This window comes from Eschrichtius robustus, chromosome 1 (assembly GCF_028021215.1).
Source record: "Eschrichtius robustus isolate mEscRob2 chromosome 1, mEscRob2.pri, whole genome shotgun sequence".
NCBI lineage: Eukaryota > Metazoa > Chordata > Mammalia > Artiodactyla > Eschrichtiidae > Eschrichtius > Eschrichtius robustus.
In genome coordinates, this window is record NC_090824.1 from 4,355,274 (window position 1) to 4,381,549 (window position 26,276).

At 33.9% G+C, this 26,276-nt stretch overlaps 15 non-coding genes and 1 pseudogene across 15 annotated transcripts; all 16 read right to left on the reverse strand.

Moving 5' to 3' along the window:
* Positions 1-8,770: 8,770 nt before the first annotated feature.
* On the reverse strand, positions 8,771-8,842 carry LOC137752549 (small nucleolar RNA SNORD113/SNORD114 family). Its single transcript, XR_011071193.1, has one exon. It is a non-coding gene; the product is annotated as a small nucleolar RNA SNORD113/SNORD114 family (small nucleolar RNA).
* Positions 8,843-9,898: 1,056 nt separating this feature from the next.
* Positions 9,899-9,973, reverse strand: LOC137752267 (small nucleolar RNA SNORD113/SNORD114 family). The gene has a single exon (XR_011071123.1). It is a non-coding gene; the product is annotated as a small nucleolar RNA SNORD113/SNORD114 family (small nucleolar RNA).
* A 1,176-nt stretch (positions 9,974-11,149) lies between these two features.
* LOC137752355 (small nucleolar RNA SNORD113/SNORD114 family) lies at positions 11,150-11,224 on the reverse strand. The gene has a single exon (XR_011071169.1). It is a non-coding gene; the product is annotated as a small nucleolar RNA SNORD113/SNORD114 family (small nucleolar RNA).
* An 861-nt stretch (positions 11,225-12,085) lies between these two features.
* On the reverse strand, positions 12,086-12,161 carry LOC137752234 (small nucleolar RNA SNORD113/SNORD114 family; annotated as a pseudogene).
* A 919-nt stretch (positions 12,162-13,080) lies between these two features.
* LOC137752143 (small nucleolar RNA SNORD113/SNORD114 family) lies at positions 13,081-13,155 on the reverse strand. Its single transcript, XR_011071062.1, has one exon. It is a non-coding gene; the product is annotated as a small nucleolar RNA SNORD113/SNORD114 family (small nucleolar RNA).
* Positions 13,156-13,595: 440 nt separating this feature from the next.
* LOC137752135 (small nucleolar RNA SNORD113/SNORD114 family) lies at positions 13,596-13,670 on the reverse strand. Its single transcript, XR_011071061.1, has one exon. It is a non-coding gene; the product is annotated as a small nucleolar RNA SNORD113/SNORD114 family (small nucleolar RNA).
* Positions 13,671-14,402: 732 nt separating this feature from the next.
* LOC137752263 (small nucleolar RNA SNORD113/SNORD114 family) lies at positions 14,403-14,477 on the reverse strand. The gene has a single exon (XR_011071120.1). It is a non-coding gene; the product is annotated as a small nucleolar RNA SNORD113/SNORD114 family (small nucleolar RNA).
* An 890-nt stretch (positions 14,478-15,367) lies between these two features.
* LOC137752243 (small nucleolar RNA SNORD113/SNORD114 family) lies at positions 15,368-15,440 on the reverse strand. The gene has a single exon (XR_011071105.1). It is a non-coding gene; the product is annotated as a small nucleolar RNA SNORD113/SNORD114 family (small nucleolar RNA).
* Positions 15,441-16,718: 1,278 nt separating this feature from the next.
* LOC137752258 (small nucleolar RNA SNORD113/SNORD114 family) lies at positions 16,719-16,793 on the reverse strand. Its single transcript, XR_011071117.1, has one exon. It is a non-coding gene; the product is annotated as a small nucleolar RNA SNORD113/SNORD114 family (small nucleolar RNA).
* An 885-nt stretch (positions 16,794-17,678) lies between these two features.
* On the reverse strand, positions 17,679-17,753 carry LOC137752122 (small nucleolar RNA SNORD113/SNORD114 family). The gene has a single exon (XR_011071056.1). It is a non-coding gene; the product is annotated as a small nucleolar RNA SNORD113/SNORD114 family (small nucleolar RNA).
* A 920-nt stretch (positions 17,754-18,673) lies between these two features.
* LOC137752284 (small nucleolar RNA SNORD113/SNORD114 family) lies at positions 18,674-18,746 on the reverse strand. The gene has a single exon (XR_011071134.1). It is a non-coding gene; the product is annotated as a small nucleolar RNA SNORD113/SNORD114 family (small nucleolar RNA).
* Positions 18,747-19,398: 652 nt separating this feature from the next.
* On the reverse strand, positions 19,399-19,473 carry LOC137752096 (small nucleolar RNA SNORD113/SNORD114 family). The gene has a single exon (XR_011071047.1). It is a non-coding gene; the product is annotated as a small nucleolar RNA SNORD113/SNORD114 family (small nucleolar RNA).
* Positions 19,474-20,385: 912 nt separating this feature from the next.
* On the reverse strand, positions 20,386-20,457 carry LOC137752187 (small nucleolar RNA SNORD113/SNORD114 family). Its single transcript, XR_011071080.1, has one exon. It is a non-coding gene; the product is annotated as a small nucleolar RNA SNORD113/SNORD114 family (small nucleolar RNA).
* A 690-nt stretch (positions 20,458-21,147) lies between these two features.
* LOC137752129 (small nucleolar RNA SNORD113/SNORD114 family) lies at positions 21,148-21,222 on the reverse strand. Its single transcript, XR_011071059.1, has one exon. It is a non-coding gene; the product is annotated as a small nucleolar RNA SNORD113/SNORD114 family (small nucleolar RNA).
* Positions 21,223-22,612: 1,390 nt separating this feature from the next.
* On the reverse strand, positions 22,613-22,683 carry LOC137752196 (small nucleolar RNA SNORD113/SNORD114 family). The gene has a single exon (XR_011071082.1). It is a non-coding gene; the product is annotated as a small nucleolar RNA SNORD113/SNORD114 family (small nucleolar RNA).
* A 1,877-nt stretch (positions 22,684-24,560) lies between these two features.
* On the reverse strand, positions 24,561-24,633 carry LOC137752439 (small nucleolar RNA SNORD113/SNORD114 family). The gene has a single exon (XR_011071180.1). It is a non-coding gene; the product is annotated as a small nucleolar RNA SNORD113/SNORD114 family (small nucleolar RNA).
* Between the last annotated feature and the right edge of the window lie 1,643 nt (positions 24,634-26,276).

The window sequence follows — 26,276 nt, forward strand, 5'->3', positions numbered from 1 at the left end:
TTTGAAGAGATTATAGTTGAAAACTTCCCTAATATGGGAAAGGAAATAGTTAATCAAGTCCAGGAAGCACAGAGAGTTCCATACAGGATAAATCCAAGGAGAAACACGCCAAGACACATATTAATCAAACTATCAAAAATTAAATACAAAGAAAAAATATTAAAAGCATCAAGGGAAAAACAACAAATAACACACAAGGGAATCCCCATAAGGTTAACAGCTGATCTTTCAGCAGAAACTCTGCAAGCCAGAAGGAAGTGGCAGGACATATTTAAAGTGATGAAGGGGAAAAACCTACAACCAAGATTACCCTACGCAGCAAGAATCTCATTCAGATTTGACAGAGAAATTAAAACCTTTACAGTCAAACAAAAGATAAGAGAATTCAGCACCACCAAACCAGCTTTACAACAAATGCTAAAGGAACTTCTCTAGGCAAGAAACTCAAGGGAAGGAAAAGACCTACAATAACAAAACCAAAACAATTAAGAAAATGGTAATAGGAACATACATATTGATAATTACCTTAAATGTAAATGCATTAAATGCTCCAACCAAAAGACATAGACTGGCTGAATGCATACAAAAACAAGACCCATATATAGGCTGTCTACAAGAGACCCACTTCAGACCTAGGGACACATACAGACTGAAAGTGAGGGGATGGAAAAAGATATTCCATGCAAATGGAAATCAAAAGAAAGCTGGAGTAGCAATTCTCATATCAGACAAAATAGACTTTAAAACAAAGACTATTACAAGAGACAAAGAAGGACACTACATAATGATCAAGGGATCAATCCAAAAAGAAGATATAACAATTGTAAATATTTATGCACCCAACATAGGAGCACCTCAATACATAAGGCACATACTGACAGCCATAAAAGGGGAAATCGACAGTAACACAATCATAGCAGGGGACTTTAATGCCCCACTTTCACCAATGGACAGATCATCCAAAATGAAAATAAATAAGGAAACACAAGCTTTAAATGATACATTAAACAAGATGGACTTAATTGATATTTATAGGACATTCCATCCAGAAACAACAGAATACACTTTCTTCTCAAGTGCTCACAGAACATTCTCCAGGATAGATCATATCTTGGGTCACAAATCAAGCCTCAGTAAATTTAAGAAAACTGAAATCGTATCAAGTATCTTTTCCGACCACAACACTATGAGACTAGATATCAATTACTGGGGAAAAAATCTGTAAAAAATACAAACATATGGAGGCTAAACAATACAACACTCAATAACCAAGAGATCACTGAAGAAATCAAAGAGGAAATCAAAAAATACCTAGAAACAAATGACAATGAAAACACGATGACCCAAAACCTACTGGATTCAGCAAAAGCAGTTCTAAGAAGGAAGTTTATAGCAATAAAATCCTACGTTAAGAAACAAGAAACATCTCAAAGAAACAACCTAACCTTCCACCTAAAACAATTAGAGAAAGAAAAACAAAAAAACCCCAAAGTTAGCAGAAGGAAAGAAATCATAAAGGTCAGATCAGAAATAAATGAAAAAGAAATGAAGGAAACGATAGCAAAGATCAATAAAACTAAAAGCTGGTTCTTTGAGAAGATAAACAAAATTGATAAACCATTAGCCAGACTCATCAAGAAAAAAAGGGAGAAGACTCAAATCAATAGAATTAGAAATGAAAAAGGAGAATTAACAACTGACACTGCAGAAACAAAAGGATCATGAGAGATTACTACAAGCAACTATATGCCAATAAAATGGACAACCTGAAAGAAATGGACAAATTCTTAGAAATGCACAACCTTCCGAGACTGACCCAGGAAGAAATGGAAAATATAAACAGACCAATCACAAGCACTGAAATTGAAACTGCGATTAAAAATATTCCAACAAACAAAAGCCCAGGAACAGTTGGCTTCACAGGTGAATTCTATCAAACATTTAGAGAAGAGCTAACACCTATCCTTCTCAAACTCCTCCAAAATATAGCAGAGGGAGGAACACTCCCAAACTCATTCTACGAGGCCACCATCACCCTGATACCAAAACCAGACAAAAATGTAACAAAGAAAGAAAAATACAGGCCAATATCACTGATGAACATAGATGCAAAAATCCTCAACAAAATACTAGCAAACAGAAACCAACAGCACATTAAAAGGATCATACACCATTATCAAGTGGGGTTCATCCCAGGAATGCAAGGATTCTTCAATATATGCAAATCAATCAATGTGATACACCATATTAACAAATTGAAGAATAAAAACCATATGATCATCTCAATAGATGCAGAGAAAGCTTTCGACAAAATTCAACACCCATTTATGATAAAACCCCTCCAGAAAGTAGGCACAGAGGGAACTTACCTCAACATAATAAAGGCCATATATGATAAACCCACAGCCAACATCATCCTCAATGGTGAAAAACTGAAACCATTTCCACTAAGATCAGGAACAAGACAAGGTTGCCCACTCTCACCACTATTATTCAACATAGTTTTGGAAGTTTTAGCCACAGCATTCAGAGAAGAAAAAGAAATAGAAGGAATCCAAATTGGAAAAGAAGAAGTAAAGCTGTCACTGTTTGCAGATGACATGATACTATACATAGAGAATCCTAAAGATGCTACCAGAAAACTACTAGAGCTAATCAATGAATTTGGTAAAGTAGCAGGATACAAAATTAATGCTCCGAAATCTCTTGCATTCCTATACACTAATGATGAAAAATCTGAAAGTGAAATTAAGAAAACACTCCCATTTACCATTGCAACAAAAAGAATAAAATACCTAGGAATAAACCTACCTAAGGAGACAAAAGACCTGTATGCAGAAAATTTTAAGACACTGATGAAAGAAATTAAAGATGGTACAAAGAGATGGAGAGATATACCATGTTCTTGGATTGGAAGAATCAACATTGTGAAAATGACTCTACTACCCAAAGCAATCTACAGATTCAATGCAATCCCTATCAAACTACCACTGGCATTTTTCACAAAACTAGAACAAAATATTTCATAATTTGTATGGAAACACAGAAGACCCCCAATAGCCAAAGCAATCTTGAGAAAGAAACACAGAGCTAGAGGAATCAGGCTCCCTGACTTCGGACTATACTACAAAGCTACAGTAATCAAGACAGTATGGTACTGGCACAAAAACAGAAATATAGATCAATGGAACAGGATAGAAAGCCCAGAGAAAAACCCAGGCACACATGGTCACCTTATCTTTGATAAAGGAGGCAAGAATATACAATGGAGAAAAGACAGCCTCTTCAATAAGTGGTGCTGGGAAAACTGGACAACTACATGTAAAAGAATGAAATTAGAACACTCCCTAACACCATACACAAAAATAAACTCAAAATGGATTAAAGACCTAAATGTAAGGCCAGACACTATCAAACTCTTAGAGGAAAACATAGGCAGAACACTCTATGACATAAATCACAGCAAGATCCTTTTTGACTCACCTCCTAGAGAAATGGAAATAAAAACGAAATAAACAAATGGGATGTAATGAAACTTAAAAGCTTTTGCACAGCAAAGGAAACCATAAACAAGAAGAAAAGACAACCCTCAGAAAGGGAGAAAATATTTGCAAATGAAGCAACTGACAAAGGATTAATCTCTAAAATTTACAAGCAGCTCATGCAGCTCAATATCAAAAAAACCAAACAACCCAATCCAAAAGTGGGCATAAGACCTAAATAGACATTTCTCCAAAGAAGATATACAGATTGCCAACAGACACATGAAAGAATGCTCAACATCATTAATCATTAGAGAAATGTAAATCAAAACTACCATGAGATATCATCTCACACCAGTCAGAACGGCTATCATCAAAAAATCTACAAACAATAAATGCTGGAGAGGGTGTGTAGAAAAGGGAACCCTCTTGCACTGTTGGTGGGAATGTAAATTGATACAGCCATTATGGAACAGTATGGAGGTTCCTTAAAAAACTAAAAATAGAACTACCACACGACCCAGCAATCCCACTACTGGGCATATACCCTGAGAAAACCATAATTCAAAAAGAGTCATGTATCACAATGTTCATTGCAGCTCTATTTACAATAGCCAGGACATGGAAGCAACCTAAGTATCCATCAACAGATGAATGGATAAAGAAGATGTGGCACATATATACAATGGAATATTACTCAGCCATAAAAAGAAACAAAACTGAGTTATTTGGGGTTTTTTTTAACATCTTTATTGGAGTCTAATTGCTTTACCATGGTGTGTTAGTTTCTGCTTTATAACAAAGTGAATCAGTTATACATATACATATGTTCCCATATCTCTTCCCTCTTGCGTCTCCCTCCCTCCCACCCTCCCTATCCCACCCCTCTAGGTGGTCACAAACCACCGAGCAAATTGAGTTATTTGTAGTGAGGTGAATGGACCTAGAGTCTGTCATACAGAGTGAAGTAAGTCAGAAAGAGAAAACAAATACCATATGCTAACACATATATATGGAATCTAAAAACAAACAAAAAAATGGTCATGAAGAACCTAGGGGCAAGACGGGAATGAAGATGCAGGTCTACTAGAGAATGGACTTGAGGATACGGGGAGTGGGAAGGGTAAGCTGGTACAAAAAGAGAGTGGCATGGACATATATACAGTACCAAATGTAAAATAGATAGCTAGTGGGAAGCAGCCGCATAGCACAGGGAGATCAGCTCGGTGGTTTGTGACCACCTAGAGGGGTGGGATAGGGAGGGTGGGAGGGAGGGAGACGCAAGAGGGAAGAGATATGGGGATATATGTATATGTATAACTGATTCACTTTGTTATAAAGCAGAAACTGACACACCATTGTAAAGCAATTAGACTCCAATAAAGATGTAAATAAATAAATTAATTAATTAATTTAATTAAATACTTTCCAGAATTTAATAACTAACTTTTATATAGTGTTGATCCAATTATATCTTAATGGATACTCATATTTCCAAATTAAATTAATAGTATTTCCTGTCTCATATAACGGGACAGTACTTCACCCTTTCATCTTTATTTACGTAATTGTATAGATTTTGTTATTGATTTTTTGTCGCAATAATACCATCAAAATTCATGAACCACAAAAGTCCAAGAACAGACTTTAGTTTATTCCTAGTCTGTCTTGAGGTTCACTTCCAACAGAGACCATAGACTAGATCTCTTTCTGTACAGTACCTCAGAGCCAGATACATATCATCCATCACCCGTGATTCATACCCCACCAGCGGTCCCTTATCGGTCCAGGATTTGCCCTCTTTCTCCTCATTCATTTGCACACTCATTGATTTCTAATTTTTAATTGCCTAATAATAATAAAATAAATTTACATGAATCACAAAAACTCAAGAACAAGAGTTTCAAGTATCCCTAACATCTGTACATAGAATAATTTCCCTCAGCAAGTATATCTTTCATTAATCAATCTTAGTTTGCACCTATTCATTAAGGGACGTATGTGACATATGAAACCCATAGTGGGCCATGGCTAACTTCTTAGATTATACTTAATACATGTTTTTAACAAAACAGTGAATATTCTTAAACAAGCCACCCACACCAAGATAAGAGCTTTGACTATTACTCACATTGGTCTCTTTGCTCCTAATACAGAATTCACAGCCATGGCAAAAGGCTTACATCAGTTCAGTTCATTCATTCTGAGTATAAGCAATGCAGATAATAAAATATTGAGACATTCTTCCCATTAGTACATGGTTTTCTCATTTCATTTTCTTAATATTTAAGTACTTATTATTTTATAGTGTGATATACTTCTTTTTCTCTAAAGTAAACAAACTACTCAAACTCATGACTGACTCAAAGCAGGAAGACAGCCTAATACATGTAACTATCTATATCATCCTTACCCCAAAGTGTAACCTGCTTGATCCATTTATCACTTAATGAGCTCTCATGGTTCTAAGTTATATTAATAGTAATTCATACCTCACCACATATTTTCATAGTTTGATATGCTTCACCCTTTTCATCTTTATACACTAACATATCTGTTTATTCTTTCATTTATTCACTTAATAAAATCAAAATCCATGAAGCACCGAAGACTGAGAATACGATCCTTGAATATTACTGAAATCTATCCATGGGCTCATTCCCACAAATGTAAACATTTAATATTTTTTTGTAATGGACCTCAGTAGTTCGTAGATGTTTTGATCATAAAATATAGTCCCGAATCGGTCCATGGTTGGCCTTTTCTTCATATAATTTGTATATTGTTTCTATATATAGCATGAACCCACCATCAGCACTACAATACTGACTAGTACTTAACGTCTCCTATGTGCTCTGTCCTCATAATGAAAATAGCTTCCATCGTTATCAATTAAGGAATGTGTAGGGAAAACCTAAAACAAATTTAAAGAGCTATAAAATGAATGACATGGACTCAACCTGTTTTTAAAATCATCCCAAGTGATCAAATTAATCATAATCAAATTAATCATATACTTTGGTTCCTCATCCTTAGTACAGGCCTATCCTTGTTTGATTTTGTTCATGTATGTAGCCACGTACTCATTTTAAATACACATTCCTAAACATACTGGCAGCCTACAGATCTTGGTCTTTTCAGAATGCTTAAATCAGTTCAGGTGCACCCATTTTGTAGAGTACAAAGATGATGTTAAAAGAATGAGACATTTTCTCCATTGGACCATGCTTTTCCCCTTTCGTTTACTTAGACTTTCAGATATTTATTAATTAATGTATTTGTTATTTCTTTAAAAATAAGCAACCTGGAACTTAGCACTGACACACAGCAACAGCACTAACTATTATGACATATATTTGACTTTATCGGTGATTCTCGAAACGTTGTTTCCTGATACGCAGCATTAGCAGAACTTGGGAACGTGTTAGAAATGCAGATTAGCGGACCCTACACTAATTTTACTGAATCAGAAATGCTGAGAGTGGGACCAGCAATCCGTAGTTTAACAAGCCCTCCGGGCGATTCTGATTCTCACTCAAGAACACTGCTCTATTTTTAACCTATCCCAGAGAGGTAAAACCCTTGATCTACTGGTTTCTTAATGCACTGCCATGCTTCAGAATTATATGAACAAAAATTTCTGTCTCACAACATTTTTTCTTAATTAACCCAGCTTTACTCTCTTTATCTATCTATCTATCTATCTATCCGTCTATTGATTCTTTAATTTATTCCCTTAGAATAATGTAAGAAGTCCCCATGATCCATTTAAACCCCATAATTAGATGCTTGAAAATTACTGAAATCTAGCTATACACTTATTCCCACAGATATATCAAATCTCCTTTTGAAATGAACTTCAGTGATGCAGAAACGAATTAATCACAAGACACATTCAGACTGCATTCCATTCACATCATGGATCCGTGCTTGACTCGTTTTCATTTAACTTCTGCATTCTTTAAAGATGTAAGAAAGAACCACCATGGGCCCACCAACCACTCCACATCCAAACACCGTAAATATCTTACATTTTCCTGTGGGTTGCTTCACTCAATTCACAGCTTAGATCTTTTCCACAGAGGAATGTTTATAAACTGTGGTGCAAACCTAATATGGAATAATAAGTAGCTGTGAAAGTGAATGTAAAACCCTCAAACTTTTAAAAAATTGTACTGAATTCGATGACTTCATAAAACTTGCCACATTGCATATCTTCAGCATATATCCATATTTGGTCTTCTTTGAATTTATTTGTCGGTAGCTACTTATTAATAGCTCTAATTTTCATTCATCCATTCTTTAATGCGTGAAAGAATCTGACAAACTATTCGTGTCGTAAACAAAATGCAAAATGTTTAACTTCCCAGAAACCAAGAGACAAATGCCTATTGTGTATATCTGTCTAATCCCCCTTATTCAAACTGGCCAGAGCTAAGATTCTTTTTTCTCAAGAGGGACACAACAGGAGTAAAACTGATGAATCACGTTTCACCATATGAACATATTCATGAACATATTCATCACTGGCCAGGTGCTTTGTCCCCTTTGATCTTATTAAGGTATTAACTTATTTATTAATTTATAATACTAAGATCAGTATCCTTGTATACAAACTCAGTTCAATAACACTCATTAATAGTAACTGCATCCAGCCCCTCACTATCATTAAGTGTCACGGGACTATATACTTTTTATTCCCAACTTTATTGAGGAGTAATTGACAAACATAGTTTGCATATATTTAAAATGTACAACATGAAGATTTGATTTATATATACACTGTGGAGTATTACCAATAGAACATTGAAGCCAAGGGCTTGATCATAACTTGTCATATGACACATTTTTGTCACTGGTTCATGTTAAGCCCTCTTTAATGTAGTAAGGGGGTTCAATTATATAAACTATTTTTTCCCATTTCTTAATTTAAAAAAAAAAAAATGCCTGCAACCCAAAGATAACCCAGAACATAAACATCAACAATTACAAACATCTCTCTCTGGGTCTCATGATATAAAAGCCTCTACATATTTTTAATAGACTTCGGTACCTTAGAAATAGATTGGTAATAATGTTTATCACATACTCTATAGTTATTCCAGATTTGGCCCTATTTTTCCTTCATTTATTCATACATTTGTTTAGTTATTATTGTATTGATTAACTTTTAATAAGCAATCAATATCTATGAAACTCAAAAGCCCAAAAATAAGATCCTTGGATATCCTTAACAAGTCTTTATAGGCTCATTTATATCAGAAGAATGGACTAGATTTCTTTTTGCTTTGGAGTTCGGAGTTCTAGGTAAGCATTGCTCTTCCTTGACTCACATGCCACCAGTCCTCAGTATTACTTCAGACTTCATCCTCTTTTTTTCATTCAATTATAATTTTGTTTAGAGATAAATCGTTAATTCATAATGAGAAACATATACTCATAAATTTTTCAAGTAGTTTTAATATCCCTAACATCTGTATGTAGAATCATTTTCTACAGAGAGAAAAGTCCAGATCTCTTTTGTTAATCGGCCTTGTGTTGAATGTATGGATTAGTCATCATAATTGCTTCATTTTCACGTCTAACTTTACTTATTGTTAGTCCAAGGTTAGCATGGACTAATCCCTAACATCTGTCTGTAGAATTATTTCCCTCAGCAAACCATCTCTTCCATTAATTGACCTCAATGTTTTGATTTGGATTAATAAACATAATGCTTCTTATTAATTGCATTTGGGGGCCATGGTTGGCATTCACTGATTATATTTCACATTTTTAAATAATACAAAGAATACCCTTAAACAAACAACCCAAACTGAGGCAATAACTTTGACTATTACTCACATTGGTCACCATGCTCTAAACCATAGAACTTTTGATCATGGAAGAATCGTTAAGCCAGCTTGAGGGGGTCCATTCTGAGGAGTACAGAGCAGAGGAGATGATTTTAAAAGGCTGAGACCTAATCAACATTGGTCCTTGTATTTCACCTTTCATTTAGTGAGTTATTTAGGAAATTGGCAACTTTCGAAAATGTTTACTTAATGTCTCCTAAGTAAACAAACAATAACGATCTTGCCACTGACACAGAATATGGACATTGCCTATTAACTACTTCACACTGCCTATAAAATCCTTAGCCAGAGGTAACACCCTTGTATGATTTGTTTCCTAATAAACAGAAGTATTTTCAAAATACGTTAATAGTATTTCTTGTCTTGCTACATATTTTTATAATTGGACAATGCTTAATGAACTTCATCTTTATTTATGTATGTATTTACCAATTATTTCATTGATCTGACTATAAAAATAGAGAATACATGAACGTAAACCAAAAATGAGATTCTTGTATATTCATGGCGTCTGTCTATAGGATCACTTCACACAGGGCAATGGACTAGTTTCCATTTGCATCGGACCTCAGAGTTCCAGACACATATTCATCATACACGACATACATGACTACACCAATAGTCATCATCGATCCAGTATTGTCCCTCCTTTTCTTCAATCGTTTGTACATTGTCCATTGATTAATTCATTAATTCACTAACAATAATTTTTAAACCCTATTATTCACAGAAACCCAAGAAGAGCCTTGATAGCCCTAAACTGTATATAGGATAATTCTCACATCAAAATATCTCTCTCATTTATTATTCTGATTTTCCTATATGCATTAATCAATATAATCAACCCCATATTTATATAATCAATTCCATATTTGTCACTGGGCTATAGTTAGCCTTATGCAATTATACTTCACATCAATACTTCATAATGATACAGTGAATATTCTTTTTTTAAAAACACTAAAATAAGGCAGGAATTTTGACTATTACTCACATTGGTCTGTATGCTCCTAACACACAGGTGCAACCATAGACCTGGTACCCATGGAAGGTGCTTAAATCAGCTCAGGTGTGTCCATTCTGAGGCCTACAGAGCAGAGCAGATGATAAAGATAATTGAGACCTTATTTCCATTGATCCCTGCTTTCCACCGTTCATTTACTCAGTCATTTAGGTATTTATATATTTTTCATGATATAGATTTTTTTTTTCTCTTAACAAAGGAAACTCTCAAACTTGAAACTGATTCAGTAAATAAAACTGACTCTTATTTATCAGCCTAGATGATTCTTAGCCACAGAGGTAACATTCTTGATTCATTTATTTCTTAGGAGGCATCAGTGTCTTCTTCAATTTTTATTAGTAATATTTCTTGCCTCACCACGTATGTTCATAGTTGGACAATGCTTAACATTCTTCTTTATCTATTTACTTCTATTTTATTCTACCGTCAATCCATTAGTAATAATAAATCTAAATCTATGAACTCAAAATAAGAACACAATATTTGTATATTTCTGACATCTGTCTACAGCAGGGGTCTCCAACCCCCGGACTGCGGACCGGTACTGGTCCAAGGCCTGTTAGGAACCGGCTTAACAGCAGCAAGTGAGCAGCGGGCGAGCGAGCGAAGCTTCGTCTGCTGCTCCCCATCGCTCTCCATCCCTTGCATTGCCGCGTGAACCATCTCCCACCACGCCATCCGTGGAAAAATTGTCTTCCACGAAACCGGTCCCTGGTGCCAAAAATGCTGGGGACTGCTGGTCTACGGGATCATTTCCGAAAGAGAGATTCAACTAATTATGTTTTGTGTTGGGCCCCGGAGTTCCAGACACATAGTATTCATTGTTTATAACTCATATGCCACCAGTTGTTATCACTGGTATATGTTTCTCTTTTTCTTCATTCATTTCTGCATCAGTATTAAATAAATCAAATTAATTCACTGATAATAATATAATGAATACATGATTCCAAAACCCAAGAGCAAGATATTTGCGTATCCCAAGCATAGTATATAGAGCCATATCCCATGTAGACTTTATCTCTTTGATCAGTGAATTTCAATGTTGATTAAATAACATAATATTTCATATGATTTTTAAATTTGGACATAGTTCATTTTTATTATATTTATTATTTTTTTAAATAATACTGTGAAACCTTTAAACAAATGACCCAAACCAAGACAAGAACTTTGACCGTTACTCACCTTTGTCTCTTTCCTGACACAGAGGCAACATGACAATCTTAATCAGCTTGGAGGATCCAATCTGAATAGTACCAAGCAGAGAAGAAAATAAAAAGATGGAGACATTCTCTCCATTTGATTCATTGTCTCCACCATCCATATACATAGTCATTTAGGTATTTATTGATTAATGGTAATATTTATTTATTTTCCTCTTAACAAATTCAGCATCAAAGTTGTAACCAACTCAGATCAGAAACTGTACATATCACTGTCTATACCATCCTTAGTCAAAGATGTAATACACTTGATCCATTTAATATTGATTTCAATTTATATTAGTATTATTTTCTTTATTATACATTTTAAAGATGAACAATACTTCAGCCTCTTCATTTTTACTTACACATTTGTGTATTTATCCTGCCATTTATTCTTTTAGAATAAGATTTTGTAAAATTCACAGACACAAAGATCAAGAACAATATCTTTGTATATTCCTGACATCTGTCTATAGAATCACTTTAAACAGAAGGAATGGGCTGGATTTCTTTGTGCTGGACCTCAGAGTTTCAGACACACAAGTACTCATCGTATACAACTCATACGTCACTAGCTGTCATCATCAGTCCACGATTGGACTCTTTCTTCATTCTCATCTATATTTATTGATCAATTCATCAATAATAATAAAATAAATATCTGTGAATCACAAATACTCAAGGACTAGATCCTTAATATCCTTAATATCTGTCCATAGAATCATTTGCCTCATTGAATATTCTTCTTTCATTAATCATCTTCATTGAGGGAAACACCTATTAAGCAACATAACATCTCATGTCAATTCTATATTTATCCATAGACCATGACTAGCCTTCTTTGAATACATTTAATGCTATTTTCTATTATCACAGCGAATAAACAAACACCCAAACCAAGAGAAGAATTTGACAATTACTTACATGGACCACATGTACTTATACACAGGACAACCAGCAGAGCTCCTGATCATGGTCAATGCTTAACCAATTCAGGTGCATCCATTCTGAGGAATACAAAGCAGAGAAGATGATAAGAGGATTGAGAGACACTCCACTGACATGTACATTTCAACTTCCACATGGTCACTTACTTAGGAAAACAGTACATTGGGGTCATGTTTATTAATTTATTCTTAACAAACAAAACAGCATCAAGCTTGACACAGACCAAGAATAAGAACTTTGATGGTTATTTACTGTCTGTATCATTCTCAACCAAAGAGGTCAGACATTTGAGCCACTTACATTTCCTAACGAACTTCAGTATTTTCAATCAATGTTAATAGTTTTTATTGACTCACCACATATATTAAGAGTGAATATGCTTCAGCCTCTTCATCTTAACTTATTTACACTTGTACATTGATTATTTCTTTGGGCTAATTTTTATAGTATCAATAAAATCAAAGACTCATAAACACAAACCAAGAAAACTGTTCTTTTATTTTCCTAATACTTGTCAGTAATAGCATGTCAAATAGAGGTGACAAATTATACTTCTTTTTTTACTGGACCTCAGAGTTTCAGACACATAGTATTCATTATCCATGACTCATACGATATCAGTCATCATCACTGGTCCACATATGGGCCTCTATTTCTTTATTCTCATCGGCATAGTTCATTGATTAATTCATTAAGTGACTGATATTATGTTTCACACTTTTACAATATAGTGAATACTTGAGAAAAAAAAAGCTCTCAAAGACATGAATTTAATTACTGTATTACTCACATTGATCTATAGAGCACAGGACTGTGCAAGATGCTTAAACCCACCAGCATGCGTCCATTCTGAGGAGTACAGAGCAGAGCAGAAAAAAAAAAATTTGAGACGTTCTCTGAATTGGTCCTGGTTTTCCTCATTTTGTTTACTCAGACATGAAAATATTTATTATTTTCCATAATTTATACACATATATAAGCATAAATATAAATATAATTTGATCCTTAGAAAAACGATCCTAACATCTTTCCATAAGATCACTTCAAACAGAGGCAACAGACTGTATTTCATTTCTGATTGGACCTCAGAGTTTCAGACACTAAGTAGTCATCGTCCATGGCTCATACTCCACCAACGGTCATCACTGGTCCACACCTGAGCCTCTGTTTCTTCATTCTCATGGACGTTTTCTATGACTGGTGTTTTGGATTATATTTCACACTTTTAACAGTGCAGTGAATACCCTTAAAAAAAAACTTCTTAAACACAAGAACTTAACCTTTACTCACATTCATCTCTAGGCTCTTAACACACAGAGGAAACCATAGAAAATGCTTGAATCAGCTTGAGTGTGTCGATTCTGGGGAGTACAAGATGAGGCGGATGATTAAAAATTTAGATTTTTCAAAAGAAGATCCATCAGTCTTTGCTTACATCATTTCATTTTTTCATTTACAAAGGTATTTATTAATTTTTCCAAATATATGTACATATGAGATATATACATATGAAACAAGATTGACATCCTCTACTGAGACAGACCCAGGCCTATAAAACTAGGTATTACTTATCAAGGTCAGTGTCTGTATGATCCTTAGGAAAAGAGGTAACACCGTTGGTCCATTTATTTCTTAACATGCATCAGTTTCCTCAGTTTATATTAATAGTACTTCTTGCCCCTCGCGTATATTCATAGGTGGACAAAGCAAAATCCTCATTTTTATTTATTTGTATTTTGTTTATTGGCTCTATCATTGATCGATTTATATTAATAATATATAAATCCATGAGTCCAAAATTACAAGAACAGTACCCTTGTAAACTCTTAACATCGATCCACAGGATCATTTGCGAGAGAGGGAACAGATTAGATTTTGTTTTGTGTTGGACCTCAGACTTCCAGACACGTGGCATTCATCGTATAAGACTCCTAGGTCATCAGACTTCATCACTGATCTGGGGTTGGGCCACTTTTTCTTCATTCTCCTTTACAGTTGTTTATACATTAATTCATCAGTCTACTAATAAAAATTAAGTAAATATATGTGAATTACAAAAAAAATGCAAGGAAAGGAGCCTTCAGTATCCCTATCATTTTTCTTTAGAATCATTGCCTAATTGAATATACCTTTTCCATTAATCATCATTGTTGTAAAAACAGATTAATCAACATAATGTTTCAGACACTTCCAATTTAATCGCTGGACCATAGTTGGTCTTTTTTCTTATATTTAATACATTTTGAATTATTACAGGGATACCCTGAACAAATCACCCAAACCAGGACAAGAACTTTGATTATTACTCACACTGGACTTAATGCTCCTACACAGAGATGCTCCCATGAGCTCCTGAGTTCAGGGTCCTCTTTCTGAGAAGTACCAAGCAAAACAGATATAACAAGATCAAGACATTATCTGCATTGTTCTGTGCACTCCACCTTACATTTAGTCAATCATTTAGTAATATGTTAATCTGGGGTAATACTTAACAAATTTCCTCTTTAAAAAATGAATAATATCAGACTTGCTATGGACTCAGAATAAGAACGTCTCTATTAGCATGAGCCAAAGAGGTAAGGCACTCGAACCACTTATTTTTCTTAATGGTATTCAGTATTCTCAACACATTTTAACAGTTTCTATTGCCTTACCCCATATCTTAAGAGTGCATATGCTTCATGTTCGGCATCCTCACTTTTTTATATTTGTACACTGATTCTTTAATTGATCCATTTATAATAAAAGAATCAAAATTCACAAAAATAGCCTAAGAAAACAGTCCCTTTAGATTCCTCAAATCAGTCTATAGGATCTCAAACAGAGGCAACAGACTATATTTCTTTCTGATTGGACCTCAGATTCCAGAATGAAGTAGTCATCATCCATGACTCGTACTCCACCAGCGGTCATCATCGATCCACATGTCAGCCTTTTTTTGCTCATCCTCCTGTACATTAGCTACTAATTAATTTCTTATTCATTGATATTAATTTTAAAAACCCTATGATTCACATAAAAACAAAGAATAAGAACCTTGACTATTTTACATCTGTCCATAGAATCATTTGTCACATTGATATCTGTCTTTCATTAATTACTCTTACAATACCACAAATTGATTAACAAATACGATTGGGAATAATCCCATATTTATCGTTGGCCATGGATGGCCAATAAGTACACTTTTTAAAAAAACCTTTCGAATGAAGGCATGAACGTTATTACTCACATTGGTCTCTATACACCAAAGACGTGGAGACAACCAGAGAACGTGACCATGAAAGAATTTTCCAATCAGCTCGACTGGTCCATTCTGAGGAATATAAAGCAGAGTAGATGATGTTTTAAAAATGAGACTGGGCTTCCCTGGTGGCACAGTGGTTAAGAATCCTCCTGCCAATGCAGGGGACACGGATTCGAGCCCTAGTCCGGGAAGATCCCACATGCCACGGAGCAACTAAGCCCGTGTGCCACAACTACTGAGCCTGCGCTCTAGAGCCCACGAGCAACAACTACTGAGCCCATGTGCCACAACTACTAAAGCCCGTGCGCCTAAAGCCCATGCTCCACAACAAGAGAAGCCACCGCAATGAGAAGCCCACGCACCACAACGAAGAGTAGCCCCCACTCGCCGCAACTAGAGAAAGCCCGCGCGCAGCAACGAAGACCCAATGCAGCCAAAAATAAATAAATTTATAAAAATGAGACCTTGTCTGAATGGATTTTTCCTTTCCACATTATATTCGTTCAGTCCTTTAGGTAGTTATTAATTTTTCATAATTTAGATTTTTTTCTCTTAACAAAAGGGACCACCTCAAATTTGAGACTGACCTAGAAAATAAAATTGACTCCAATTATGAATCTATATGATCCTTAGCCAAAGAGGTGACACTCTTGATACATTTATTTCTAAAGAGGCATCAATATTTTCAATTTTTATTAATAGTAATTCTTGCCTCACCACATATGCTCACAGTTGAACAATGCTTCACTCTCTTTTTATCTGTTTATTTATTATTTCTTTAATGGTCCTTTATCTATTTATTGATACTTCTTTAATAGTAATATCATTCATCCATTCATTAACAATAATAAATTTAATCAATGAATCCAGGGTAAGAACATGATCTCTGTATATTTCTAATATCTGTCTACAAGATCATTTCCAACACAGGTATTTGACGAATTATGTTTTGTGTTGGACCTCAAAGTTCCAGACACATATTATTCACCATCCACAACACATACACTACCAGTTATCTTCATTGGTTCAGGTTTGGCTGTCTTTTTCCTCATTCATTTATCAAGTAAATCATTAATTTATTAATAACAATAAAATAAACACATAATTCCCAAAATCCAAGAATAGGATCCTTGAATACTCCCAACATCTGTCTATAGAACTATTTCACACATGGACTGATTCTCTTTATTAACCAACCTCAATGGTGCACAATACTGATGACTCAACATAATGTTTCATATCATATTTATCATTGGGCCATAGTTGACTTTTTTATTATGTTTAATACTTTTAATAATTCAATGAATACCTTTAAACAAATGACCCAATCTAAGATGACAAACTTGACTATTACTCACCTTTGTCTCTTTCTAATACAGAGCCAATAGGACAATCTTAATCACGGCAGAAGCTGAAATCAGCTGGGGCATCAATTCTGAATAGTACCAAGCAGAGCAGGTGATAAAAAGTTTGATATTTTCTCCATTGATCCATACTTTCCACCATTCATATACATAGTCATTTAGGTATTTATTAATTTATGGTAATATTTATTTGTTGTTTCCTTAATAAAACAAACATCAAGCTTGCAACAGACTCAGATCAATGATTGACTATTACATATCACTATCTATATCATCCTTACTCAAAAATGCATAATACACTTGACCCGTTAATTATCCATTCTAACTTATATTAATATTATTTCTCTTTACTATGTATTTAAGTAATGAACAGTACTTAACCCTCTTCATCTTTAGTCACTTATATACTTGTTTATTAGGCCAGTAACATTTTTATAATAATATTTTTAAAAACTCGTGAACCACAAAGAATAAAACAAGGTCCCTATATATTCCTGACATCTGTCTACAGGAACGCTTCCAACAGAGGAAATGGACTAGATTTCTTTTGCTGGACCTCAGAGTTTCAGACACACAGTATTCATCGTATACGACTCATATGCCATCAGTCATCATCAATGGTCCAAGCTTAGACTCTTTTTCTTTATTCTCATCTACATTTGTTTAGTGATCACTTTATTAATTCATTAATAATAATAAAATAAATATCTGTGAATCAAAAAACTCAAGGACAAGATCTTAAATACTAACTTCTGCCTATAGAATATTTTGCCTCATGGAATATACTTATTTCAATAATCATCCTCATTGCGGCAAATATCGATTAATCAACACAAAGTTTCATGTCAATTCCATGATAATCATTAAGCCATGTTTGGCCACCTTTGAATATATTTAATAATTTTTAGTATTACACTGAATATCCTACACAAACCACCTAAACCATGAGAGAAATCTGTTGGTCACATTGGTCTTCATGCTCTTACACACAGGGGCATCCATGGAGGTCCTGATCATGGCCAAATACATAAATCGGTTCCAGTGTATCCACTCTGAGGCGTACAAAGCAGGAGCAATAATAACAACATTGAGATACTCATTATTGATCCACACATTCCACCTTCATCTGGTCAGTCATTTAGGAATATAATAAATTCAGGTCATATTTCTTATTTTTCTCTTGGAAAAAAGAACAATATCAAACCTGGTACTACCATAGAATAAGAACTTTGCCTGTTATTCATTGTCTACATCATTCTTAGCCAAAGAAGTATGACATTTGCACCATTTACATTTCCTAATGAACTTCAGTATTTTCAATCAATATTAATAGTTTTTATTGCCTTACCACATATATTAAGAGTGAATATGCTTCAACCTCTTCATCTTAACTTATTTATACTTATACTTATTTCTTTGGGCTATTTTTTTTAAAGTAAAATCAAAATTCATGAACACAAACCAAGAAAATTGCTCTTTTATTTTCCTAATATTTGTCTATGGTGTAATACCAAGTAGAGGCAACAGATTATATTTCTTTTTTGACTGAACCTGAGTTTCAGACACGTAGTATTCATCATCCATGACTCCTACGATATCAGTCATCATCATTGGTCCATACATGGGCCTCTATTTCTTCATTCTCATCTGCATAAGTTCATTGATTAACTCATTATTACTAATATTAATTCTATTCCACACTTCTAACAATACAGTGAATATTTGAGGAAAAAAAGAAGCTCTCAAAGACATGAGTTTGCTTACTGCATTACTCACATTGGTCTATAGTGCACGTGACCATGAAAGATGCTTAAATCCACTAGCGTGCGTCCATTCTGAGGAGTACAGAGCAGAGTAGATGATAGAAAAACATTGAGACTTTCTCTAAATTGGTCCTTGTTTTCCTCATTTCATTTACTCAGTCACAAAGGTATTTATTATTTTCCATGATTTATACACATATATAAGCATAAATATGAATATAATGATATGATCCTTAGAAAAAGAGCGAACACCCTTGGTCCATCCATTTATTAATACGCATCAGTTTCTTCAATTTATATTAATAATACTTCTTGCCTCACCACATATACTCATGGTTGATAAGGCTTCATTCTTGCTTTTATTTAGTTATACTTTGTTTATTGGTTCTATCATTGATCTATTTATATTAATAACATAGAAATTCATGGATCCAAAATTAGAAGAACCATATCCTTGTTTATAGGGATGATTTGCAAGAGAGGAAACAGACTAGGTTTTGTTTTGTGTTGGACCTCAGAGTTCCAGACACGTGGTATTCATCGTATATGACTCCTACACCACCAGATGTCATCATTAGTCCAGGTTTGCGACTCTTTTTCTTACTCCCATCTACTTCTGTTTACTGATTAATTTATCAATTTACTCATGGTAATTAAATAAATATCTATGAGTCACAAAAGCTCAAGGACAAGAGCCTTCAGTATCTTTATAATTTTCTTTAGAACCACTGCCTAATTGAGTACACTTCTTTCATTAATCACCCTCATTATTCTAAAGATAGATTACTCAACAATGATTCATACATTTCCAATTTAATCACTGGACCATGGTTAGTATTTTTTCTTATAGTGAATATTATTTTTAATATTTCAGAGAATACCCTAAACAAACTCCCCACAGTAAGATGAGACCACTGACTATTACTCACGTTGGTTTCCATGTACAGGCAAATTCAGAGATTGTTGACCAAGACATATGTTTAAATCAGCTAAAGCGTGTCCATTCTAAAGCATAGAAAGCAGAGTAGATGATAACATGATTGAGATGTTTCCTCTACTGATCTTTGTATCTACATTTAATTTTCAGTGATTATGTTATATATGAATTGGGTAATATATAACTTTTTCCTAAGAAAACAAACCACATTGAACTTTCTACTAACCCAGAATAAATACTGGCCATTATTTATATTGTCTATAACATCCTTAGCTAGAGGAAACACCCTTGAACCATTTATTTCTTAACTGACTTAGTGTTTCCATATTTATTAATATTATCTCTAGCCTTAAATTTCTTCATAATTGGACGATGCTTCACCCTCTTCATCTTATTCATTTACATCTGCACATTGATTCTTTATTGATTCATTTATTATAATAGAATCAAAATCCATAAACACAAAGATCCCTGAGCATGAGCTTTATAAAATAAATCCTAAATCTGTCTATAGGATCATTTCCAACAGAGGCAATAAACTAGATTTCTTTTTTATGTTGGACCTCAGGGTTCCAGACACATATTCATCATGCACGATGCATACGCCACCAGTGGTCATCATTGGCCCAGGCCTGGCCTTTTTTTTTCCCCACTCTCGTCTACCTTTGTTTAGTAATTAATTCAACAAATTCTCTAATAGGAATAAAATGAATACCTATGAAGCACAAAAAACCTAGAACATAGGCCTTGAATAGTTTTACTTCTGTCTATAGAATCGTTTACTACACTGATATATCTCTTTCATTAATCACCCTCAAAGTTTCATATAGGAATTAATCAATATAATGCTGCATTATTAATCAATGGACCATGTCTGGTATTCTTTGTTTATATTTCATACTTTTCAAATACAGAGTGTTTACCCATAAAAACTCACATTTGTTTCTATGTGCCAAACACAGAGACAACCAGACATCTTGTGACCTTAGATGAATCCTTAAATCAGCTCCAATGCATCCATGCTGAGAAGTACAAAGCACAGAAGGTGATTTTAAAAAATTGAGACCTTATCTGCATTGACTTTGTTCTCCACATTTCAGCTATTCAGCCTCTTAGGGATTTATTAATTTTCATAATTTACAGTGCTTCACTTATTCATATTTATTTGTTTTTATTGACTGATTCTTTCATTTATCTGTTTATACTAATAAAATCAAAGTTCTTGAACACAAAAACCAAGAACACAATCCTTGTATATTACTAACATCTGTGAATATGGCAATTTCCAACAGAGGAAATAGACTAGATCTCTTATTGTGATGGACCTCAGAGGTCTTGACACATAGTATTCACCATCCATGACTCATACGCTACCAGTGGTCATCATTGGTCCAGGCTCAGCCCACTTTTTCTTCATTCACTTCTACACTTCTTTACCGATTAACTTATCGATAAAGCAACAATTGTAAAATAAATATCTATGAGTCAAAAAAAACTTGAAAATAAGACCTTCAAGAATCTCTACAAACATATGGACACCAAGGAGGGAAAGCGCGGTGTTGGGGGGGCGGGGAGGGGATGAATTGGGAGATTGGGATTGACATGTATACACTAATATGTATAAAATAGATAACTAATAAGAACCTGCTGTATAAAAAATTAATTAATTAAATAAAACTTTTTAAAAAAAGAATCTCTAATATCTCTCTATAGAATCATTTGCCTCCTTGAATTTACATTTCGCTAATCACCTACGTGGTTGCAAATATTGATTCATCAATATAATGTTTCATATCAGTTCCGTATTTATAAGGGGGCCATGGTTGGCCTTTTTTATTATATTTAATTATTTTTTAATATTACAGTTAACATCCTAAACAAACCACCAAAAACAAGACAAGAACTTTGACTATTTCTTACACTTAGAGCTCAAGATCATGCAAGGTGTTTAAGTTGGCTTGGTGTGCCCACTCTAAGAAGTACAAAGCAGAGAAGATGAAAAAAACACTGAGATATTATCTTCATTAATCCTTGTATTTCACCTTTCATTACATCAGTAATTTAGGTATTCATTAATTGGGGGTAATATTTATTGATATTTCCCTCAAGAAAATATCAAACTTGCCACTGAGCCAGAATAGGAATAATAATTATTACTTGTGCTTTCTATAGAACCATTAGCCAAAGAAATAACATAAAACCATGTCCTTCTTAATTGAATCAGTGTTTTTAACATATATTAACAGATCCTCTTACTTCATGACATATTATCATAATTGGACAATGCTTCACCGTCTTTACTTATTTGTATACAGTTGACCCTTGAACAACATGGGGTTTGAACTGCATGGATCCATTTGTACATGGATTTTTTTCAATAAATATAGTACCTGTATTTTCAATTTAGGGATCTTTAAATCAACTAAGTGTGGGAAAAATTTGTGTTTGATTAGAGATCACAACATGTGGTATCAAAAGAACCAGGGTTTGAGTCCTGATTCTATCCAAACTATTTAAGATTCTTAGCCTTGGGTGAGTCATTTATCAATCCCTTTGCTTCTGAAGCAGAGATAGCCTTACAAGGACTTTCGACTGCATGGGGTTACACCACGTGTTGTTCAAGGGTCAACTGTATTTACTGATTGATTCTTTCGTTGATCCACCTATAATAACAGAATCAAATTCCATAACAAAAACTAAGAACAAGATCCTTGAATATTCCTAACATATGTCCACAGGATAATTTCTAACGGATGTATGGTATAGACTAGATTTCTTACTGGGTTGGACCTCAGAGTTCCAGACAAGTACTCATCATCCATGACTCATACCCCACCAGCATCACCATTGGTCCAGGATTGGCCCTCATTATCTTCAATCATGTCTGCATGTTTTTATTGATTAAGTCATCAATTCACTAATAATAATAAAATAAATGCCTGGAGGTCATAAAAACTTGAAACAAGATCCTTGAATATCTCTAACATTTCTCTATAGAATTACTTCCCACTGACAATATATATATATTTCATTAATTGGCCACAATGTTTTCTATATAGATTAATTAATACAATACTTTATATTGACCCCATTTTACTGTTTTGAATGTGACAAAACCATGTCTTTATAGAGGGAGGTTTAAATCAACTGTGACTCAAATTAAAATTGATACTACATTGTACATTAATTAATTAATTGAATAATTAACTGTGAAAATAAATAAAATGGTCTTTCTTTTTTCTCCTTAATTGACCACAGATGTACTGAATTGGCCCACACATGATCTCCATTCATTTAATTTGTACATGTAGCCATTTATTCCCTTCCAATAACGGAGTTAACACCCATGACAAACCACCAAACCAGAAGCAATTACTTTGACTGTTACTTACGTAAGTTTCTATAGTCCTTAATTGAATCATTGCACATCCATTCTGTAGAGTACAAAGCAAATATGAAAATAGACAGATTAGATTAGGTAGATAGATAGATAAGATAGATAGTTGAGGCTAGATTCAGATTTTTCTAGCTGACTTCAAGTCAACAACTGATGAGGAATAAACCTTAGTGCTTGTTGTATATTAAAACTCTCCATGGCATATTGCTTGATTGATTGAATCAAGTATTAAATGTAACGAATATAATGAACACCTCTGAAAGCAACACCAGACAAAAGAATAAGAACTATGACTATTACACATGTCTGCTTGTGTGTCCCCTACCCAGTCAGTAAGAGCTATAACAACTTTCTAAATGAACCTTTCTTGGAGAGAATTCGGTTAATCTGAGTCTTAGATTCGAGCACATTCTCAGCAACTGTCCATGCTTGTCCCACCTTTATATATGTATGTATGTATATAGCTATACATGGAGTCATTTTATCTTCCATTTTTTTAAAGTAATTGTACCAACAAGCCAGGAAGAGAAATCCTCTCTAAATATATTGACCATTTCAAAAATTAAGAGCCTAGGTCTAGTTTTTTTATCTAGAGAGCAATTGTTAGAACTGGATTAATCACTCTCCTTGTTTCATAACACATGGTCCTCACTGGGCCATGCGTTACCTTCTTTCAAGGAACTGATTAAAATATTAACTTATTCCTTGATACATTTATAATAATAACATTAATACTTGTGACTCCACAGAAACAGAACAATATTAATGCCTGTCCATATGCTCATTAGGCACAGAAAAAAGATCAGATAATTTTTTCTTGTTCTTTTTTTTAATTAAAAAGTAGAAGATCATTGAATTAATCATAACTGGTCATTTGACATTCTCAACATAGGTCCAAGTATAAGCCCACTCTCAATTACGTAGTTATTTAATCAATAATTAATTTAAGTAAACGTTTTGCCCTTCTCTTAATAAAACAAAAACCAACAACCCAATCCAGAAAAACAACATGAGCTCTTACACCCATTTATCGAAATGCTCTTTACTCAAAATGGTCAGCTTTAATCAATTTATTTTACTGGAACTCAGTGCTTCAGAAATGTATTAATAATGATTTTTATATTACATATATTACATTACATTCTCCCATATTTGGACCAGGAATAAACCATTTTGTCCTTATTCATTTATACTTTCTTGATTTATTCATGCAGTGATTTACTGAAAATACAATACTCAGAAACCCAAGCACAAGAACAAACTCTTGAATATTTTTAACTCCTTGAACAAGTTCATTTCCTGTAGAGATAACAAAGAGGAATTAATCTTTTTGTAATGGACCTCAGAGTTATAGGGTTTAATCAAAGTCCTTGACTTCAGACACCCCAGGGTACTCATCATAGATCCAGGCTAAGCAACCTTTTTCTTCATTTATACCTTTGTTCATTGATCCATTCATTGATCCACCAACAGTAATAACATCAATATCCATGAATTTAAAAAAGGCCAAGAACAAGACCCTTGAATATGACCAACATCTGTGTATAGGCTCTTTTCCCATAAACTAGATCTTTCTCAATAGATGAGATCTCTTTTTGTAGTGGCCCTCATTGAGGTATGTATGGATCAATTATCATCCTTGCTTTGTATGCTTCCTCTTCCAGCTCTCTTGCATCTTCCTAATCTAAATAATTCAACAAACACTAATGAAAAATTCACTCCAAGATCTTTTGACTATTATTATTTTATTTTAGTCATTAGAATCCTTACCCACAAAGGTAACAGTCAAGATCCTCCTCAAAACAGACTGATTAAAGCAGCCATGGTCTTCATTCTGTGGAGTTAAATGCCAATGTTCAAAAGAATGAACAGTTGAGAATTAGATTGATTTAAAAGGACATTAGTTGCGTGGTACTACGTTAATCATTAAGTTGATTCAAGTGTCATTTTCATCACTGACCTGAGAACAGCACTCCTTTTTATTACTTGATTTAACTATTACTTTTAAATAATATAATGAACACTGTTGAATTCATCACTCAAAAATAAGAACTATGACTATTGCTCATTTCTGTCTATAGACCCCTACCCACATAGGTAAGAGCCTAGATAATCTTTTTTTAATGGTCTCAATTTGTGTAGAAATGGTTGAATTTACAATCTGTGATTCATGGCATAGTCTGACCAAGGTCTATGCTTGACCCTACTCATATTTTAATTCAATTGTTCATTGTTTTATTTATTCATTTATGGACTTATTCATGGAATACTCGATCATATATTCAAATATACAAACACACGCACACACAAAGTGATAAACCCATGAACAACCCAGAATAGAAATGATCTTCATGTACATGTCTATATGTTCATACCTAAACTAGGAAGAGAGGATTAGTAGTATACAAAAAGATTAGTCATTATTCTTGCTTCTTACTGAGCCATGTTTGCCTCCTTTTAGACTATTGACTGTGATTAGGACTTCATCTATTTACATGTAAGAATACATCAATATCTAGGAATTAACTAACATTAGATAGGAAACTTGAATAATATTTATTGTTGCCATATGTCTATTTCACTACACAGAGATTTAAAAACTAGATGCTTTTATTGTTTTTAATAAAACTCAGTGAACAGAGTTGGACTAATAATAACTCTTTTCATAAGGCACATTCTGAAGATGAGCTTTGCTCATTCTTTTTTCAATTAAATAATTATTTAATAAGCATTTATTTATGTATTTTTTCCCTTCTCTAAGTAAAAACAACCAACCAGCAAACAACCACCTACATCAAACAATAATTCTGAATCTTACATACATCTGTATACATATTCCTTCCAAAAGAGGGCAAACAGCCTTTATGTATATATTTCACTGGAATTTAGTGCTACAGAAACTTATAACAATAATCCATGTTTCATTACATACTCTCATAACTGGTCCAGGCCCAGCTTCCTTTATATTTACCCATCTTTACATTTCTTCATTTATTCATGCATTGATTTACTTATGAAAATCAATCTATACCCAGAAGGTGTGGACGCCTG